An 18,064-nucleotide genomic window follows, 5' to 3' on the forward strand; every position below is an offset into this window, starting at 1 on the left:
CTTAGTTATTGTACTTTTTTAATATTTATTGTACTGGCTCAGTATGACAATGTATTGCGTAATATATGACTGGCTCATCAAAAGGAAGGTGTGTTTTCAAACCAACACACTCCATTTTTCAACCATAATTCGTTCTCAAAACCTACAGTATATTCGAGATCATTTCTATTATTAATGGCACCATTAGTCATCATTTACCAAATTAAAATACGTGTTAACACTGTTAGACATTCAAATGGTGGAACGTAATGCGAATTCGGTAAAGGCAATTTGAATTCACTACAATAAGTAGAAAATGTCCCACGATTCGACAATATTTTACGTGTTGGGTCGGTAACGGGTTAGCTTGTACGCACTTAATTAAGCCTTATAATTAACGAGAAGCCACGATGACATTTTCGTCGGTTTGTATTAATCTGATTTGTTTTTGCGGAGCCTCAGATTTAGGTGTTGCGGAAACATTACTCTCGGAAAAATCTCGATCAAAATAATGTGGCATTAAATGTGCATTTACTTATTGGGTTGTCGGGTTAACTTATTCTTACATAATTAATTAATCGAAAATTGCTATGACAACAGATATACATATATATACATATAATTTATTTTAAATAAAATGCGATTTATCCCTTTAGTCTTAAAACATCTTTATACAAACTAAAACGAAATAAATGGATAACTTCATGATGGATATTACATGTAGAGTAAATGTCTGAGTATTTAAGAATTACATGAAGACTATATTTAATGCTCTCGCGCTCAAATAATATTTTTTCATTTTAATATTTAAATTTATTCACATTCGAACACACTCACACTCAAGAAACTAGAAGAAATCTCTTTGTGAAATAATATTTTCTTTATAATATTACACAATTTTTTTTTTTGTTTAATATCTTTAAAAACAGGTCTGATATGTAAATAATAAATAAAAAATAATTCTCACTAAATCTGTCGCTCAGTCGAATTTGCTTAAATGCAAAACATCTCGGATGAGATTTCTATAGAACTCAATTAACCGCCTCGTTGGTTTAGTAGCTATAATACCGCAAGTCAAATAATACTGAGTTCAAACCCCGGTTCGAGCCAGTAAAAAAATATTCAGGTCTTCCAACGTATTCTCAGCTGGGAATCTGGAAGTTGATAGTATTGCCTCGAAAAGCTCGTAAAACCGATGGTCCGGCGCCTGAACTCATTCCGGTCGCGTCGGATTTGTTGTCCCATCGGATTATGAGAGTGAGGACATAGAGAGCATACATGTGTTTGCGCAAACACCAGTGCACTATAATATGCTCTGCGCATTTGGCTAATCTCCCTTGAGAACTCATAGCCGCCATAGCCGACATTAGACAGGAGAACATCATCAGAATTTAACTTAAATGAACAATAAAAAGCAATAAAGTATCATTCCACTGATTTTTGTATGAAAGTTAAAATAGTTTCAATGTGCAAATAATTTCATCACGTTTGCTTATTTAGAAATAATTATATTGAATCCCTTTGGTGCATCAACGATATTTTGCAAGTGCAAGCCCATTTAGGCAGATACCACTCACTAATCACAGACACAAGGAAAATAAGATTAGTCTCCATAATTTTTATAAATAGTAATTAATATTTCTTAGTACCAATGTCTTTGTACAGTGGTGACCACTTACCGGTGGCCCAATTTCCATTTCTCCTAATTATATTAAATAAAAAAAAAATCTCGGCGTACAATTGAAAATTGATTATATTTCTATACCTTTCTGTAAATTCTTTAAATTCATCGATGAAAATAAATGAGGAACCGTTAAATATGCAGTTAATGAACACGTTGATTAAGAAACGCCCTTCATATAATTAAAAAACGAATCTTTACAGAATTAGATCGGCATCGAGGCAATGTTTTACACGATGTTACTCCGGAAATGGACGCCGGGTCACGGGCAGACGATTCGAAATGCGTCGAAAGTGTACATGACTTATTTCGACTCCTTATAAGTTAAAATTAACATATACTCGAGGGATATCAATTTAAGAAACTGTTAATTTAAGCGAAACTTCTTAAATATATAGTTCTCTTTCTCTCTCCCTCCCTATGTCATATCTTTCTTCTCTGTCTTGTCCTTAAACTTTTATTCTCAATTTGAATAATTTAATCGAATCACTGCTTAAGACGTTTTAATTTAATAACAGTAAAAGGACAAAAGACTACCTACATTATAACTTTACTTACTTAAAAAAAAACGATATACATTTTTTTACGTATATACACTGAACTAAAATATTTATTCACACATAATTTCCCGCCATTAAATTTTTATAACTTTTTAAACACACTCAGAATAGGTCGATTTGACTTTATAAATCCAGAGGAAAAATCATAACAGTAAATACGCTTTATCAGGTTAGGCTTTTAGTAAACAAGTTCAGCCCGCGGAACCTAACGAAAGGGGGTCAAAGCGAGTATAAAAACTTGCAACACTGCAGGGTTGCTGACGTCACGCTCAGAAATAGCACAGTACGCCGCATTCAGCCTCCATACTCGTTTCGCTCCAACCTTGCAACATTATTTGATTTTAAAATATCTGGCTGTATTTCATAACGTGACACTTTTGCTTGAAATCGACTTTAATAACTTTTGATTTTCATTTGAACATTTGAATAGTTTGTATTCAATATCACTTCTCATAAATAGCATTATTATAATTTACTACGGGAAATTTGGCAAAAACTTTTCTGCTCTATATTTTGTCTTTGTAAAAAAAATTGAGTAGGTTCAATTTTTTTTCATAAAATATGATATTTAACCTTTTTGTTATTTTAATTGCTTTCAAATAATTGTTATTTTGACAAAATTGTTATTTAATTCCTTATAACGTTCTAAATTTAAAAAAATACAAAATAAATCTCATGATTTAAATCGGTTAGATAAAACAGGAATGTATGAATTTTTATTCTGCTTCAATCGCTCTAAAGCTCCTTTAATTAAAAACGTTTTTAATATTCTATTTCAATTGTACAAATAAATTAAATTACAATTTTAAGGAAAAAATAAAATTTAGAACATAAAACAAATAAACATTTGGATTCATAAAATTAAATTATCATTTACGGTGAGTAAATGATAATTTTAAAGATAAATTAAAAGAAGAATTTAAATCCTATGAAATAATATTTAAATACACAAGATAATTCTTTAACAATATACATATGTTATCAATCCGTTTTGCTCGGTTTTTACATTTAATTATTGAGTAACATCGCACGCATTTCTAAACAGCAAAACTTGCTGCAGTGGTGTATTTAAGATTAAAAAGAACCAATCTCGTTGTGATTATTCTTCTACATTTTTTAAACTAAAAATGTTATAAAACATTCCAATAAAGTCTGTGTATTTCTATTTATTTTCCAATTAAAATAGTCATCTCTTTTCAATCTACAGTTATATTTCTGAGGATATGGGAACACTAACAAGATTTCGCAGTCACAACGCAGTAATTAAACGACTTATTGCTGACTATTTGCCAATCAAAAACAGGAATTGGCCGTCTAATGAATTTATCCTTTGATAAATATAACCTTTCTGTATATACTTCCCAATTATTTATTTTTAAAACAAGAACATTGTAGTTAGTTTATACACATATATAAATGTGACAACGTTTAAACATTGCTAGTCCGTCTTTCTGTTAGAGTGCGATATATTCAAAAACTTTTGAACGGATTTTCATATGGTTTTCTGATTAAACTGTGGACGGAGTGATTAATAGAACGTTTTTGGTGTATAATTCGTTAAGTTTATTTTTAATTTGGCCAAAATATAACGAATTTTAAAGATGTCAGCAAAAGTCAAGCCTAAAAGTTGATATTTACACGAAACTATTCAAAATATCGGATACAACATACAATATAAACTTGCTTCTTTGTTTTCAGTTGAAAATTTGTAATCAGCTGTATTTGTAACATCTCAGTTTCCAAGGTTGGTGGCCCATAATTACACAGTATAAAACAAATTCACTTACCGCTATCTGTCCCACTGTATGCTTACATCTTTAAAATTACAACGGATTTTGATGCGGTTTATTTAATAGATAGATTGATTCAAGAGAAAGGTTTATATGTATAGCACGTGCACAATATAGTAGAGAAAGCTGATTATTTTGGAGATTTCTAAAGTGATGTCGTAAATAAACATATTTTTGCGCTTACATTGAAAATGTTGGCTGAATCCTACAGGATAGATTAAAATAATGTACTCCTGTATTGTACACCTTATAAAGGTCTTCAAAAAATACCACATAATACAGAATTAACCCTTATCCAATTAAATACCTTATTGTGCATATAATATAACTCAATATGGCCCTTTACAGCATATAATTTAAATGAATATTTTCGTAGATATTAAAGATTTAAAACATAGCGGTATATTTAGTATCAGCATTGCAACCGTACGAAGCCAGGGCGGGTCGCTAGTTGATATTATGATAAACTATAAATAATTCTCAGAGTACTAATGTTTAAGGCAGTGGTGACCACTTACCCTCATATGGCCATTCACCAGTCCCCCTACCATATATATGATATTTGACATAAAATAAAATAATTAGTATATATTCAACCACTTTGGCATAATAAACTACATCTTAATATATGTGCACCCTATATTAGATATGTTTAACAATTTAATTATTCTGTATCGCAACACCAGGGGCTCATAAAACAGGTGAACTATGCCGTAATGAGTGTAACCATACCTTATAATGCTGCGCTAATTTGTTTATCGGGACCTCAGATTATCGCGCCTTAAACTGTAGACTACATTATGAGCTAATGACCACTCTAGTTTAAGTTAACGAGATCGTGAACATAGCCCAGATTATTTAACATAAAAAAATAATTAAAACAGTTTGTGAGTTTGTGTATAATAATACCTAATATTATTTTAATTTATAAATAAATAGAGATAAACAGACATTTTACTTACTTACCCACGGGTAGTAAAGACGCTTTAGTTAGAACAGTTAAGATTAATTCAGCTCTTCGGAGACATGGTTTTTTCGGACATAATGATATATTTATCGTATTCTAACTTTAGGTAATTTAATTCATTCATAAATAATATACCTAAAGCTTCCATTTGAAGAAATTTGTATATTGATTAAAACTGTACGAGAATCGAAACAATAGTTCCTAAGAATAGCGCACAGCCATACAACACGACGGTGAGTTTTAACATACTAGTTACTGGGCCCGGTTTTTTTTTTAAACTCTTATAGAATAGGAATAACAAGGTACCTTGTATTATTTTCATGTAACTTTATCAATTTACTCAACACTCTCCGTGGAAGTTCTCAGTCGTCGCGATTTTTCCCGACATAATAAATATTCTTTAACATTATAACTTCAGCTAATTTGCATTGGCCTTCGTTGAGAAACAATCTATCTTTTTAATAGCGTAAGTATAGAAATATGCCCCGTAATGTATATGATATTAAATTGATTAATATACTTTTACTGGGCCGGATCGACTATATGGCTTTTTGTAAAAAAAGGCAAAAATAGAGGATAATGCGAAAGAATCCATAACTTTATTAAGTTAAACAGATCGTATTGTTAAATCGCTATTAATCCATTCAATTAATTTAATTCAAGTCTACGTTCAGATATTTCTTAGGTGGCCCCTAAGTAGTGTTAGCCCAGGGCCTCTAAACTTACGGTCCGGCCTGTACTTTTAGTTATTTAATCAAAGATAAGTATATTTCGTCATGTATTTTCAATTACATCGATCAGCATTTATGAAAACAGCATTGTGTGTTTGTTTATTTTATATAAACGATCAATTGATAAAAAAGTTGATAAACGTTTTCAGTTACATAAAAATCTCGTAGAATTCGGTATTTCCTTACAGATACGAAATTACCAAGAATTGAATACTAAATTCTTACAAAACCAATGAATAATTATTTATATTGCGTACAAAAATGATATATATCTTTTTAGTTATTATAATTTGAATCGTTAACAAGCATTGATCGGCTTAAAGCACTGTAAAGCGGCTTATCAAATAACGAGTACCGACAAAATATATTTTACAAGCGCTTTTATTGTTGTATTCGTAAGGGATACATTTTACGACGAACTGATTGTGAATCTGCATCTCCATTCAAGAATACGGTTTAGAAAATACATGTTTGGTTCATTTTATAGCATCTCAATAACGGAAACGGGGTTTTATACTACGTTTCAATCATAGGGGCCTCGTGTTGGCTGAAGAGTGCAACGTCATTCGATTACGGATTTTTTTCAGTAAGCAGTTTATATAATCTGTGGAAGTGATCAGTGAGGTATGTTTATACCACGTGTTTGATTCTCACGAAAATACCAACTGGAAGGGTTTTTAAAATTAGACGATATTGATAGTTAGATTGTTAATTGACTATTGTTGACTAAAATCAATCCTTTATAAATAGTATGTCATTTGACATTTACTATAAAAGAGGCACCGGCCAGTAATGGCTTGATATAATTATATTTTTTTGTGTTCGTACGAAAACATCATAAAAAATAATAATCGTTGAATTATATTTTATTTATCATCCGAGTCGCTCCTTTAAAGGGGAAATCCTACACTCCCACATATTTAGTTTTCTTTTTTTTTAATAGCATAGGTTAGCGGAAGAACATAAGGGCCACATAATAGTAAGAGGTCACCACTGCCCATAGACAATGGCGCTGTTAGTAATATTAACCATTCCTTACATCGCCGACTACCTTGGGAACTGAGATGTTTTGTCCCTTGTGCCTAGTTACACTGGCTCACTCACCTTTCAAACCGGAACACAACAATACTAAGTACTGCTGGTTCGCGGTAGAATATCTGATGAGTGGGTGGTACCTACCCAAACGGGCTTGCACAAAGCCCTACCCTAATTAGTATAGTTATTCAATGTACGGAGTATGGTAACGGCACAGATGAATATTTAATTACATTTGGTTCATAAATTAAAGATAGACTTTGGGGAAAATAAATGGTTTATGTATAACTTATCTAAAAAATAAAATTTAAATTGTAAAATGGCAATTATTTATGGGAACATGCAGTGATTGGACGTGAACTGATAATTCCATAACATTAAAATTATAGGTGTAAAAATAATTTAATATTTGATTTTAACAAATCAAACTTCTTTGGTTGAGTTATATAAATACTTAAATATAGTGTGTAAAACTATTTATAATTGTGCAAAAAGTAATTATAACGTTATAAATAAATTACCAATGAAAAAATAAATATTATTAAGAAAAAAGGGTGCCGACGTAAAAGCTGACACTTATGCTTGGCGTCCATACATATGTAGATGTACGTAATTATAAATTAATATATAAAGATAAACTACATAAATTAATCATCTTCATCGTATATAGTAGATATGTAGAGCTCAGCCGGTCATACCAGACGTATGATTATATTAATATACTTGCAATTTCCTCGCGTTAAATTTGGATCATACTTTACCGTACAATTATATATGCCTGTTTAATACATAGGAGTACATAACCAAGTGCATCACATTAACTATACATTAATATACGAGTAGAATTTGCCAGATTGCCTGACGTTTATTGCTTCGCTTCTGAGCGTTGTATCGTGATACACTCGTAACTTATTCCCTTTACAATGAACTGTAATCAAAAGCAAAAATAATTAATCAATTGTTGAGAAATTTACTCATGTTAGATATACCTATGGTTTTCGTATGGTATCTATAGCTTTATCAGGTTTGTTACAAATAAAACCTTTTCGGCATGTTTAATAATCAGTATATTAATACGTAACTTTTAACCTTCGTAGGTAATAAATATTTTTTACGAGTATCTCAACTTCAAAGAGGTAATAGTCAGTACGCTCTTTATGCGAACGCTGGCGAAACTAAACAGACATACGAAAACTTTGTAGGGGAAATTCGTGGATCTCCAAAGTGTGTACGGAAAAGTTCGCAACTGCAAGTATATATGTTTAATGGATATGTAAGTCACTGTAACAACTACAATGATTTATACTTATATATTGGAATAAATTAGTGTCAAGCTATATTGATTTCTCGTTTTTTTTTAAATAAGAGATTTTTACTGATTCAATTTTGATGTTCTATATTAAATATGCATATCTTTTTCCATTTTTTTATTCTTATGCCAAAACAAAGGCTGAATATAAATTAAAAAAAAAAAACAATCTCGATTTAGTAACCTCGTTTTTCTGTACCAATTTCAAATAATGAACTCTCTTTTTAAGTCAAGAATACTTAAAATGTATGTATTTCTGTTCGATTTCAAATACATATTTATGTTGAAACTTTTTTAAATTGAACCGAAGCCAGATATGCAAATGGTATGTCAAATTTTTATCACTTAAGATAACCTCGCTTACGCCGCGACATGCGACATCTATCGGAATATTTCATGACTACGTTGTGAATAATACCTTATTTTAAATATATATGTATATATGCTTAAAATGCGAAAAACATATACCGACTTAATAAATTCAACCGTTCCTTTTAAATTATAAGAGATATTAACGAGAATTCTATATTTGAAATAACATTATTTTTCTTAGAAATTAATGAGATGACGAAAATGACTTACCAATAAATTATAAATACTGGTAGCGTGTGTGAAATTAAACCTTTTTTGAAGTAGATATGTATGGGCTAGTAAAATTTAAATAATACCTATAATTATCATTTCCTTCCTTTCAGAATAAATACAGAAAAAAATAATGCATATAATTTCCGATGTTCATTTATTTCTAGATGTATATTAATTATTTTACTAGTCTTAATTGTACTCATTTCAGAAAAATTTATCATATTTTTAATCTGTCCTTAATTTTTTTCTTGTACATATAAATTAACCTTTATATTTAAACTGTACTCTTTACCTAGTAGAATTTATACTTTGGACGAATATTAAACAACGTTAAAAAGCAATACTGCCCGTGTTCCAATATGTGAATAAATTGAAACGTCACGTGTCACGATGTAAAGTCACGCTGTATAGTGAAACACGTTAAAGGTATATTATAGGTATATTACTTAGATAAAGTTGTTTTTTTATTTAATATAAAATATTATGTGCAATGTTTTCAGTATCGAGGCTAAAAATGTTTCAAATTATGTCATTTAAATATATTAACATGTTTCTTGATGTTTTTATTATAAATCGCAACAAAATCAGGTTCTAACTCTAATTACGGCATCATTATAAATAAAAAAAAGGTAAAATTTTTCATGGAAAATAGAGCAATTTTAGAAAGATATAATCATTGTTGCTTAATATAATTATTTACGTATGTATTCACCGTATTGTATAAACAAAATAAAAAACATTTCATACCATGATGAGAACAGTAGGGACGTACAGCGGATATGTCATTGACCCCATTTCTTACTATGACTGAAACAACTTCATCATTTTAACTTCAGAGTTAAAATCCCGCTGCAGCTTCGTTAAAATTCAAACTATCTTGTAATTGAAATAGTGGTGACGTCGCAATATTTTAGTGGCGTCAGTTTCTCGGTCGTCATTAAGTATGACCCATGTGGATTTAGGTAAATTGTAATTTGTAGCCCTAGGCCGCGTGACTACCTGAACGCTTTCCGCCTACAATTTGTATTACTATAATTTTTATTCACGGGTAATTCATCTCGAAAGATTTATCACAAATATATATAGATAAATATTTAATAAAAAAAACTAACTAATGAAAAATAGGCCACGGCTGTTACTTTGGTTTTTCCAAACATCAACCTGCTGTACCTGCGATTGTCACAGTCATACGTAATCAGCGCCGCTGAGTGTCGATTGATTAGTGATGCTGGATGGCACCTAAAACACATGTTCATACTGACCGAAAGCACAAGGCGCCGACCGCAAGGGGCGAGGCGTTCACGCGTCCACACAACAACACAACACTCACACAGCAGCACGTCGAGGCCGCTTGCGCGTGCACGCGTCGCGCATCATGGCCGTGCCCGTGCCCGGCAGCTATCGACCGTGCGCCGGCCCGCGCCGCCCAGCGACTGACGCGCGAACGATGCGCGCGCACCGCACGCCCCGCCGGCACCCACACCCCGCGCGTCCCGCACACCGCCCGCCCTCCGGCCCGCCGGCCCGCCGGCCCTGCCACCGAGCAAACAGAGCTGTTCCAACTTTCAGAACCTTTGAAACCTTTTTGCTGAACGCTAACCAACTAATAATATTCATTCGTCACAACAAAAGTTCAAAACTTATTTTCGACTAATCGTAAGTAACCTAACAAATGTAGAATGTCATAAAAGCACCGACATTGAAAACATAAATGAGAAATAAAAGTCTGAACGAGTAAAATAAAAAAAACTGAAAATGTCACGTGAGGCCCGGAGGCCTCGTTATCCCTCGTGTTTATTTTCGGCGGCCGAGGCGCGAGCCGCGTGCTCGTCGGCATGGCAACGCACCCCAGCGACCGAAGCCACCCGACCACTCGCGAAAACACCCGAGCAATTGCCCTGTAAAACCTGTACCTGGTTTTGAAAAACCTTGACAGATTACCTAGAACTGAACTATACCGTAATTATTCATGCAGCGTTTTAAGCACGCTATGCACGTTAATTATGAATGATATTGAGATTTCAAGTTCTTTTTTTTCTTTTCTAGAAGCTCTCTACTGTTTGAATGACTGAATAAAACCTTCTTTTTGTTTTACAGCTACGTAGATCTTTTTGCATGGACATGTGAATGCAATGTGCTACGTCTGCGTAGGCGAGCATTTGTGATGCTACGCGAGTGCTACGTGATTCAGTTACTGTGCTACATAAGTATTTGTTAAGCTACATAATATTACATATGTATATTTATTAAGTACACTTGCATTTATTTTATAATATACTATAAATATCTATAATGTCGGTGGTCCTAGGTAGTTGTGTATTACGACATCTACGGGGAGTTCCACATAACAGATTATTAAAAGGCTTATTACGGAGTTTTAGTTTGCCCGTTTAAAAGTTTGTTAAAATGTTACATTCACAAACACACCTAATAAGGAAAATCCGATCTAAAAGTTTTGATTGGTTTAGCAAAGCGTAGAAAATTTTAGTTATGTAACTATTTAATTTAAATAAACTAGAGTAAAACACGTCATATATGTTTGTAAATATCGGTAATTTATTGCATTTAACGGCTTGGACAGAGTGGATGATGAATGCTAAGCCTAGAATTTAAATTCCCACATTGTTCTCGAGTAAGAGACTAAGTATTGTATTTTTAAAAATTAAGATCTTTAAACTGGGAAACGAAGATTTCAGATTTAAATCCAGTCAAGCACCACTTAGTTTTCACTTGCTCTCGTTTTCTTTCTCTTTCTTTCTAATGAAACCTGCACGCGACGGATGAAATCCTCTCGCGTATACCCACCATGCAGTCAACAAACCACGTGAACCAAGTCAACGTAATAGAAGATTTGCCCACTAGTAGAAGATTTACAAGCATTAAGAGAATGTGTTCAGCGTATCTCAAACATATATTCACACTAATAAACTCTTAGTAGAACAAATAAAATATTATAAATATATTAATTATTGTACACCCGTGGTCTTAGACACCAAATACATGTAAGAATAAACAAGAGTCGGCCTAACTACAGATAAAGCAATTAGGTCCAGTCGACCTTAAGGTAAACGAAATAATAAAATTAGGAATATTGTTATATTACGTTCTATTAGTTTAGCTGATAAAAACGCCATGGATTTACAAAAAAACTCTTCGCTAATTTGTTTATTTACCTACCTATACCTAATTTATTTGTTAAATTAAATCACACAGACGGCGGGGTTGATGCTAATGATTTCTCTACAAGCCAACCTCAATATATTGACGAGTAGTTTGTTAGGTTACATAACCGTGTGCCAAATTATTATAAATAAAAATACTAATATTTATACTAACAATTAAATTTTAAATCAAATATTATTAATATTTAATAACTGCATACATTCTAGAAAAGGATCCTAACTAATCGGAAACTAAATAGCAAGCTTTCCTTGGTAGAAAGGCTTTGTGCAGTACTGTTCATCCTACACAGACATGCCTGTGTAGGATGAACAGTCAAATCACTCATCAGATATTCTTGCGCCATACAGCAATACTTAGTATTGTTGTGTTCCGGTCTGAAGGGTGAGTGAGCCAGAGTAACAACAGGCACAAGGGACATAACATCTTAGTTCCTAAGGTTGTGCATTGGCGATGTAAGAAAAGGTAAATATTTTTCTATGGGCGGTGGTGGTCACTTACCACCAGGTGGCCCATTTGCTTGTCCGCCTATCTATATCATAAAAAAATAATGTCACATGTGGCAGAATTTCATTGAAAATTGTCTTATCATAGTTATATTATAAAGATTTTTATTTGTTATATCCGGTTTAACGTATAAAAAAACAAACTCGCTTACCGCTGCCTGTCCCTTTGTGCTGCTTGTGCTTTGATCTTTAAAATTATACAACGGATTTTGATGCGGTTTTTTTAATAGATAGATTTATTCAAAAGGAAAGATTAAATATATAATACATGCAGAATATAGAAGAGAAACACTGGTAAATTTAGAGATTTCTAAAGTGATGTCGTAAATAAAAATATTTTTTGCGCTTACATTTCAAACGCTGGCTGAACTCTAACAGATAGATCAAAATAATGTACTACAGTATTGTACAACTTAAAAAGGTTTTCAAAAAAGTCCAGCGTCATTAACCTTTTTTTATCCTTTACTTTTTACGAGAAATAATGGCTTATTTTCGAAGCGATTTTAAGCAATACAGCATTAATACTTATCCTAATAAGAACATTAAATACATTGTGCATTTAATATAGATCAATAAGGCCTTGTACAGCATGTAATTTAAATAAATATTTTCGTAAATATTACAGATATCAAACGCAGGGACATAGCAGTTTGTATTGTCTTATGACAAAAAAGCTGTGAAGTATGTAAGACATTCTGTAGTATATTTAGTATCAGCATTGCACTCACTGTTGCACGGAGCGGGTCGCTAATAGTATATAAGTAAAGGTTATATGCTATTTTAATATATTGCATATCTCTTGCGATGAAGCTTGACATGCCGACGTAGTCAGAGTTAGAAATGTCTGTAAAAGCGCTTTTGAGGCGTACCTAAACTGTTTAAATTATGACGGAGGCAAAAGAATACACAACACGAAAGCTTTTTTGATCTCTAAAATTTTTACACACAAATCAGTAACAGCAATAACCTGTTTTTACAGGTGCAAACACTTCTATATTGAATAAAGATTTTTGACTTTGACTTTGACTTTACAGACATCATAGTAAACACAAATGTATATCTTTAAAATAAAAGATAGAAAAATAAACAGAACTTTAGCTTAAGCTGAATTCCACATAGAATTAATTGATCATTTTATTTAGAAATATTATGATAATAATTATATTTAAATAAATGCATGTAAAATTGTGGGAAGCATGTTGTATGATGCATTTATAACACAGTACGGACGAATTGATCTAATTGAATTTAATAAAAAAATATAATATATAAAATAAATTATTGGCGTAAAGGCCTCTACGGCTCTTTACGCCAATTCCGCTGGGAGAGATCTTGCCCAAGCTCGTTGGGTACGATCAGTCTCTCCGCGTTACACGCGGGGCATGCCTTCAGCGTATGCTGGGCAGTGTCCCGGTCCGCGCCGCAGTGGTGACACACCGACATCGCTACGTATCCGATCCTACACAGGTATTCTCCAAAAGAATAATAAAGATGACTCGCTTTCCATTTCGCTCTCCACTCGCTATCCAGGTTTCAAGGCCGGTGTGATAACTACGACCATACGCCCGCATACGGTTCCTCGCGGAGACGGTAAGTCACCTTAATAGAACTTTCGATTGCTTCGCCTCTTCAAAATTTAGCCCACACTTTTGCCGTTCTAAGTGAGGATGCGAATCCGCTGTCCGCTGACAGACTCTTGCGTCCATATCAACGAGAATGTCCAAAGGCGCTATGGCGGTCGCAGGGTACAAGATCCTCACACTATGTAGATGGCTAGTCTCTGCTGCAAACTGTTGACCCAAGTCTCCAGCGACGCACTCCTGACAGTATTTAAGTCCAAATGTTGTTGTTTTTAGTGTACATCAATGATATCACTCAATACATACGTCATAGCAAATATTCCCTCTTTGCTGATGATCTTAAAATATATCAGACAGTTAAATCTTGCTGTGACGTACAATTAATCCAAAAAGATTTGAATGGTATTCAACACTGGTGTGCACTCAATAATATGAAATTAAACCCAAAAAAAATGTTACCACATTCGTTTTACCAAAATGAAAATAAACGCTTGTCCAGCTGAATACACAATTAATGGAGAATCGGTTGAACAAGTTGATGACGTTCGTGATCTCGGGGTTATAATCGACAAAAAACTCACATTTGTTCCTCATATTGAAACCATAGTCAAGGAGGCATCACAAATGATCGGTTTCATAAAGAGAAACACAAAAACTTTTAACAGTAACACCAAGATTTCCCTATATAATGCTCTTGTACGAAGTCTTCTTGAATATGCGTCCCAAGTATGGAACCCCACGTATACAGTTCATTCACAGAGAATAGAAAACTTACAACGCGCATTTACCAGATCTCTTGCTTTTAATTGTAGTGGATTATCACATAGAACACCATATGACACGCGTTTAAATTTCTTTAAAATGGAAACCTTGTCTATACGTCGGCAAATGCATGACCTGATATTTTTATATAAAATTATTAACGGGGTAGTCAAAAGTGAGCACCTTCTGTCGTATATTAACATCTCAGTACCCGTTAGACCTCCTAGAAAGCCCATTTATAAAATATTTCATACAACGGTCTCTCGCACCAATGTCGGCAAACATTGTCCTATGAATAGACTTTGCTCTGAGTACAACCAACTATGTTCTAAGATCCCGCATCTTGACATATTTTCTGATGCCTTTCCCAGATTTAAGAATAAAATCTATCAATAAAAAATTTCGTCTGTAGTCACATTTTATCACTGTACTGTCACTACGATATAATTGTTTAATTTTTCATTTGTGGTTTTTTATTTGTGGTTTTATATATTAGTTTTGTATATTAGGTCTTATGATTTTTCTTTAATATATTTTTGTTTTTTTTTTTTTAAATTATTGCTTAAATTCAACAGGTAGACAATAAGTTTTATTTTTTTCTTTGTGTGAATGTTGTGTACATCTGTAATTGTCACTCATATCAGGTCCTAATTTCTCTTGTTTTATCTGTTATTTATAAGTGCTGAATATGTGTGATGTTGATGTACCTTTTAAATAAAATAAATGCTCCATGGAGTATCGAATCCCTAAAAGGATGTATTAATTTTGTGAAATCATAAATTTGGTTTTTCAAGTTTGTCTGTACTTTACGTATATAAATACAATTTTTGTCACTGTTTTATGGAAATAATAGATTTAGTTATGGATATAGATAATATTGATGGAGATATATTCTGATGCTATCGTAAGTATTCCTACAGTACTAAAAACATTCCTGGTACTATGATTAAAAATAACTTTTAACTAACTTAAGTCGTTGAGGAACTAATACAGCTTATATCAGAGATGTTACAATGAAAATACCTAAAACAAACCGATCGAGCAGAATCAAAGTCAGTTGTCTAACTTTCCTCTCCGCGTATGCTGCTAAACTGAGTCTACCCGTATGGGATGATAGATGAGAATTGTATTGGACTTGTGAATCTAAAGTTATTCCTAAAAATACTGTGGTATTATTATTTACAGTAAAATCTCTTGTCTAACATGAGGCGATTAATTTTATTTGTATTGCATTCGGTAACGCAATGGTTTACGGGCTGCCTAGTGATGTGAAAAGTTATTGTTATCCCCACTCCTAGAACTAGCTTTAGGCATATACCTCAAAAGGGGCATTGTTACTATTATCAATAAAAAACAAAAATAAAATAAACACAACCCAGACTTTCACTTTTTTACTTAAATCAAATTATTATTAGTTGTAAACCAATTCTGTATTGCATTGTTTACTTTGCCATAATTAGTGTTTTCGTGTCAACTTCACAATGTAGCATTAACATAGAAATCTATTGACGTAAACTTGATTACGTCACAATATTAATTAGTTCAATAATTAACCTACTTTGATTAATTATAGTTTAAAATATCTAACCTTAAATTTACTCTATTTTAGAATATTTCTAAAAAACTTTAATATCCTAAATGATTGTGAGCGATTATAACGCCATCTATCAACTCGACTGGTAAGCTTATGACGTCTTGTGGTTTTCATCTTTGAGCGACAATAAAAGGCTGGTAACTTGAGGATGGGACGTAGTTTTTCTTCTGATCTTTAGATAACAAACATAATAGGTGGAACCTATGCAGGAATATTATTTTTCTTAAAATTTCTCGATGGTATATTTGAGTATAATGTTATATGAAAATGAAATGAATAAGCGAATATGAAATGAATAAGAAAAATAAATATGAAATGAATAAGCGAATTACCATAATTACATATAATCTACTCGAACTACGAGAACATAGTACAGTGTGGTAGAGACATTTTTGATTTTGGTTCAATATTCAAAATCGATTATGAACTTACGACGTTTAAAATAAATATTTAATTTATTTTATTAAGAATTAATACTTTATGATAATTTAACTAAACTACAATTTTCGTTACAGTTACCTTTTTTCTTATAAGTGTCTTCACTAAAATATCTATAAAAGACATTACCTATGATGTCGCTATTTATATTTATGAGCAAAAATATGCAACACATTCATATAATGTTGACCTATGTACAACCTGTAACAATAATACAAAGTTCTATATAAATTAGATCAAGGAAAGGACTAAACAGGTGGTCTCTAGGCAGTGCACATCGATGTTTTCTAGTATATAACGAATATATTTCATCATTCTATTCATATAAAAATTGGCTTTTTACAAACAATTAATTTTAAAATCTTGTTTTTAGGCCCCACATCGGCTGAAGGCCCTCAGGCGGACAGTTGCCTACACTGTCTAATGGATGATCCGGCCCTAGTCTCGGGTGTATGACTGACAAATGTCGTGTCGTCTGTATGATTGCAAACACAAAAATACAACTCTGTGAAACCATATTTAAACTTGATATATATTTTTTATTTAACACAATATTATTGCGATATTCGAGCAAGCTGTGTTTATATATTATATTCAGATCTAAAAATTATGTGTGCGACTAATCAAATTTTCAGAGTGGTTTAAAAGAAAATTAATTCTAATTTAAACGTGTTCTTTGAACACTCTCCCGTTTTTATAAATCGCACAGTTATATAACCTATGACATTTGATTGTCTATGAATTATCAACTTGTTTGTTTTAAAACAACTCATAAGCCATTTATAAATGTGAAGAAACAATGCAGTTAACATACATTCAAAAATATATTAAAAGTAGGTTATTTATTGATAAATTATGTCTTTGAATTGTCAATGTTACATGACCAGCCGAATAAGTTCTTAAGTTCAAGGATAGATGGCGCTGTAGGAATTTAGATCGCGCTAACGTTGTAGCATTTCGTTAGTACTTATACGTCGAGTAGACTTTGCAAGACTTCAGGGAATAAGCTATCCCATCGGATTATAAAGAGATTTTTTTGAATACCCCGATTTAACAATCGTGGGTATATTATGGAATATAAATGCTGTATCGCTGTATGCTTACTGTTTGTAAAGTATATATTATATATTTAGTATTCGAATTACTAAGCATATCCATTTGAAGAAAAGTAATGAATTTGATAGGTTTTCATTTTCTTAAACCACATCACACAACAGCTTACTTAAAACGTAGGAGTTATGTCCTTCTTCAACCTGTTTTCCGCTGTTGACATAAAATAAACGCTGTTTGTATATTCACAAATGTACCTCTAATAAATAGAAATGTTGGTACGGAAAGACTTTCAACATGGTGGACAGTATTCAAAT

General features: G+C 32.4%; 1 protein-coding gene across 8 annotated transcripts in view; it reads right to left on the reverse strand.

Annotated features, from left to right (window-relative positions):
• LOC125064465 (disintegrin and metalloproteinase domain-containing protein 22) overlaps positions 1-10,064 on the reverse strand; it is a 494,578-nt gene extending 484,514 nt beyond the window's left edge. For all 8 annotated transcript variants that reach the window (XM_047671514.1, XM_047671508.1, XM_047671510.1 and 5 more), the window contains exon 1: positions 9,900-10,064. The gene's annotated coding sequence lies outside the window, so the exon portion shown is untranslated. The remainder of the gene's footprint in view (positions 1-9,899) is intronic.
• Between the last annotated feature and the right edge of the window lie 8,000 nt (positions 10,065-18,064).

The sequence above is a fragment of the Vanessa atalanta genome, chromosome 6, assembly GCF_905147765.1.
Source record: "Vanessa atalanta chromosome 6, ilVanAtal1.2, whole genome shotgun sequence".
In the NCBI taxonomy this organism is placed as follows: Eukaryota; Metazoa; Arthropoda; class Insecta; order Lepidoptera; family Nymphalidae; genus Vanessa; species Vanessa atalanta.